Source organism: Euleptes europaea, chromosome 2 (assembly GCF_029931775.1).
Source record: "Euleptes europaea isolate rEulEur1 chromosome 2, rEulEur1.hap1, whole genome shotgun sequence".
NCBI classification, from domain to species: Eukaryota; Metazoa; Chordata; class Lepidosauria; order Squamata; family Sphaerodactylidae; genus Euleptes; species Euleptes europaea.
Genome location: NC_079313.1, coordinates 26179171 through 26184552, shown reverse-complemented (window position 1 = coordinate 26184552; position 5382 = coordinate 26179171).

The window sequence follows — 5382 nt, the reverse complement described above, 5'->3', positions numbered from 1 at the left end:
CATTCAAACAGAGTTTTCCCTCTCACCCTGTGAGATTCCCCCCCTTTTTTTTCCACGCTGAATTCTCTCAAACTGCAGGACTTGATTGCAATAAGAGGGGAAGGGGGAAATCCCTCTTTTCTTGGGGGTCTCTATAAATAAATATATATTAATTTAAAACAAGTTCAAACGTGGTGTTCTTATCTGCGCCCACTCCCATTCCAATCCACTGCCAGCAGTGATTTCTACAGGTGGAGGTGGGTGCATGCAGCCTGTTGCAGAATGTAAACCACAATGCCTTGGGATGCTGTCCTCAACACTGCTGTAAGTTTTTTTATATTGTCAGGGCCGGATCTACATTTTTTTTTGAAGGGGGACAAAAGTATAAAATTACACCCCCATATATTATATACATTTTTTGTTTATGTGTGTGTGTGTGTGTGTGTGTGTATAATATATTTATATAATCAACAACTCTTTTAAACAACAGAATAAATTGTGTTGACCTCTATGAATTGTTAATGAATAATTACACTTTTACATCTTATCCATCTATTATCTATGAATTCCTTCTAGGATGCCTTTTGTTGTCAGGAGCCGAGGGAGTTCATAGCCAGACATGTGAGTTAGAGGTTAGGAAGACAGACTTTAATGAACTCAGAGGCATGATGAGAGTCATTCCATGGGCAAGAATGCTGGAAGGGGGAGGAGCAAGTGAAGGGTGGGGCTCTCCTAAAACAAAGAGTTCTTGCAAGCTCAAGCCGTCAGTATTCCAATAAGATGGAAACGTAGTAGAGAATTCACTTTGATGGGGGAAATTTAAACCCCAATGAGGGGAGCCCACTACCCAAATAAAGAAAATAGATTCAAACTCTTTATTCTAGAAAGTAAGGTAGATGCCTGTAGGTTATGCTACCAAAGCACAAATCCTCCTGCCTGGAAGAGAAACTTATATTAGGATCTATGTGGAAGCAAGGTTTCTTAACTAAAACAATTTTTCTTTATGATCTTTCTTTTCTTGTCCTCTCCTTTTGAACGGGATTTTTATTTTTACAAAACTTTAATCAGAAAAGGATATGCACTGAATTGGGAATGTAAACATCATGAAGCTGTTCTGTGTGGTTAACCCCTCCTTGTTCTGCCTTTGCTGGCCCAAAGAGAGCTCTTTGCCCTCCTTCTTTGTGTCCCTGTTGCTTTTGAACAAACACAGTCAATGAAGCTGATGGGCAGTGGATTCAGGATGGACAAAAGGAAATACTTCTTTACACAGCGAGTGACTAAAATGTGGAATTTGCTGCCAGAGGATGTGGTGATGGCCTGAGGCATAGACAGCTTTAAAAGGAGATTGGATAGACTCATGGAGCGTTCCTATCAATGCGGGAGCAGATATAGTAGCTGCCATGGTTGATTCCTGAATAAGACGCGGGCGATACCTTGAAACAGGGCGATACCCGGACCCTGTAGCTTTGCAGCACTGACTTAGCTGGTTTGTGAGACCTGTGGTCTGTCCATGAAGAATTGTGCATCTGTCAGGATACTACACGTATGCACCATATGAAGAATTTCCTTTTTCAACTTACCTGAGGCTTGGAAAACACAATACTTTGCAAAAAGGAAGTTGAGTGGCTGATAATAATACTCCAATGTGGACTCTATTAGCTGGATTGATTTAGACATATATATGATGTTATAGGACTGCTTATATGTATTGGTTGGTAATGTACCTATCTTATTGGTTATTTAAAAAAAACCCTGGGCAATTTTCTGCTGTTACTCATTTCAACCTCCAGGTACTAGCTGGAGATCACCCACTATTACAACTGCTCTCCAGCCGATGGAGATCAGATCACCTGGAGAAAATGGCTGCTTTGGCAGTTGGACTCTATGGCATTTTTTTAAATATTTTTTTTATTTTGATAACATAAACATATAAAACAAAACAAACAAATACAATAATAAAAAGAAAATACAAAAGAATATCAATTATATAATCTACTCAATACATTCAAAATTGAAAAATTTCAAAATTCAAAATATCCTTTTGACCCACCACCCACCAAAAAAGTGACCCATCACCGGACTTCTGGAGAAGTGTCTGAACAGTTTAAAAATTATACTATTGATCATAGAATACAAAAAAAAATTAAACTTCTTTCTATAACTCATTAACTAAAATAGTAAAATCCATTTTTGCCAGTTTATCCCAATATGTGATGGCCTTCGCCCATGTTTCTTTAAATTCTTCCATAGGACCTGGAAACCCTGCATTCCAGTGAGGCTGCAATACAGAGTTATTTCAGATAATTTTTTGCGTAGCCTGGACAAGCGGGAATATCCTGCTCGAGGGGCATGAATAGTATTAGATTGGTCTTTAATTTGGTTTTAATGTATTTTATATCTGGTATTTTAATGATTTCAAACAACAACAACAGATTGTTTTAATGTAGGCGTTACCCGCCTTGGGTCTCAAGATGCTCAGCAGAAAGGCGGGTATATACATATTTTCAATAAAAAGATGTAATTGGTTACAGAATCATTGCTGCAGATATGGCAACTAGTGTGTATATGAGAGGTGCCCAGACGAAACTGTGTTATGCCAAAACATACTGAGAAGATAGGAAAATATGCATATTGAGTTGGAGCGACAAGAACATTTCTGCTGATGAAGGGTGTGTGCACAATTTTTGCCATCTCTACTCCCGCTGGAGGGAGATGCTTGTTCCTGTCCTCCAAGAATAGCATTTCAGGAGGCATTTGGGGTTGGAACACGGGGGGCGGGTAAGCAAATCCTGCCTCACTGATGGAAATCCCTTCTGTTAGCAGACATTTTCCATAAGCCGAGTCCAGAAAGAGACTTTGCGGGCGAAGAAGAGCTGCTTTTGATCTTCATCGGGGAGGCACCTACAGACACAAAAGACTGGATAACCAGTAACCACACATGCATACCTAAGGGAGCACTGGCAAATGTAATCACAGTAACCGAAATGCAGCGTTGAAAGGGATAAGGTAACGTTTTAGAGTCACAAATCAAAACTTTAATGAAGGAATAATTCCAGTTTGGGGGAAATTAACACTAGCTCTGACATACAGCGAGGAAACAGTTCGAGGAGAATGTGGCAGGATCCAGAGGTCAGCAAATAATCTTCGGTCTCCATTCTGGTGCAGGGTTTGCCTTCTGAAGGAAATGTTCGCTGCTGAGAGAGGAAGAAAAAAGAGGTCTAATACATTTAACACTTTGATAGAAGCCAGTAAGGAAGTATTTATTTAATTTAGGACATTATTATGACACCTCTCCAGAGTCCTGATTGGTGCGGCTGACAAGGAGAAGCATCCCCAATTCACAAATACCAATTAAAAAAAAAAAAAAAAAAAAGACAACATGAAGATATCCATAAAACATGCTCAGGCCAGAAGCCGATTAGGAAACAAATAAAACACCTTAATTAAAAGCTGGTGTAAAAAGAAATGTTTCGTTTGGGGGGTGGGTTTGGTACTTTTCTCAAGTGTAAGAGTATTAATATGTATTGAATGAAATAGATCTTTTATCACACCACTAGCTTCTTGCCCTATTTTGGAACTTGGACAGGATGTTACTTGGTTTTCCTTGCACTATGAACTTTTTTATTTTTTTATTTTATAAGAATAGAAACAGATCATAAACAAAATCTATGAAAAGCTGAGATTACTACAAAAGAAGGAATCAAACTATGATGTCCTTTAAAATAAGACAGTTAACACAATTATACCAAAGAAAAAGAAAGATATATAATGTTAAATATACAAGTAATAAGATAATATAGAGCATTAATGATTATCCTAATATTTTTATCCTAAATTGTAAAATTTCTTTAACCACAATATTTATATTTACCAGTGTATTAAAATGAATTATAACATCATATAGCTAAGAAGACATTATGTTAATTGTTATATTTCTGCTAAAAGTTAGTTGTTTTATATTTCTAATAATTATTCCCAATATAAAAAAATTGGGTTTTCCCCACCATGTTCTATATTTAAGATAGTAAGTATATCAATGAGATTTTTCAAAATTTTGCGTCATATCAATATACTCCTTTTCTATTCCCACCTCTCTCTTTTTAAGACAGTATAAATAACTTGCTTTCCATTTGTCTTGGAACTCTTTGATTCATCTTTTATACACATAACTTGTCAGTTTCGCCATTCCTGCATATTTAGCTTATTTGCTCTTCCAATCCTCTCCATCTGGGCACTCTTCTGGTTTCTATTTTATTGCAAATGCTGCTCTGGCTGCTGTAATCATATATTTGAAAAGTTCTTTAGTTTTTCAGCCAATTCCTGAAGTGGGGGGTAGATCCACAGCGGCTGGGAGCAGCACAGTTGCACCGCCTCCTCAAAGGCTTCCCAGCTGCCGAAAAGTAATGTAAATTATTAAAATTAAAAAAGAGGAAAATCCCCCATTAAATCAATGGGGCTATGCCACCAAAAAAGGTGGCACAGCTACGCCTGCTGCGAGAGGGGACGTTACCAGGGTGGAAGGGGATAGGAAGTTGCCTATAGGCAGCTCTGCCCCCAGGAATGCCCCTCATACCAGCTCGGGCTTTCCCTTTCCAGGAATTCCTTGCCTGTGTGGCTGCACTGGTGGTGGAGACTGGCGCAGCTCTGCGGCTCACCGATGCTGGCGCGTCTTTTGTCCATAAAATCTCCCATTGTTGGAAAGATATTTCTTCTTCAAACCTCTGCATCCATCTAACCATACATGTCTTAACTTGTTCTGTTTCTGTGTCAAATTGAAGTGACAGCTTATACATTCTTCTTTTTGTAGCGCTAGCACCCTTTCAAATTCAGTCAGTTCTCTTCTTCCCCCTCCTGTCGGGTGAATGTATTTTTTAAAATCTTGAGACTAGTTGAAAATTCAATAACCATTGTATATTTTTATCCTTCATCTTTAGCCATGATTTAATTTCTCCTTGAGAATTGATCATATGTTGATATGTTATATAGTCACTGTTTTTCCTCAAATATTTATCACAATATGCATCTATGGGAGACATTAAAGGTGATATCGAAGAGCTGAGTCTTTTATGGGTAGATCCCCCAAATTCTAAATAGACCACCTCTAATTATGTGGCTCCCATTTTGTATTGCTTTCCCCCCACAGATTTTTTTAATCCATAAATAATTGTGTAAACCTTCTTCCAAATCAGCCTTTTCTAATTTTATTGCACTTTGCTCTGGATTTTTGATCCAGTCCACAATCCAAATGAGGCTAGTTGCTTGGTAATATACTTTGGTATTCGGTACTGCTAGTCCCCCTCTTTTCTTCTCATCTTGTAAGACTTTGAGCGCAATCCTGAAAGGGAGGGAGGAATCAGCATAGGAGCCAGTGTGATGCCGTGCCGACATAAGTGCCCATTTATC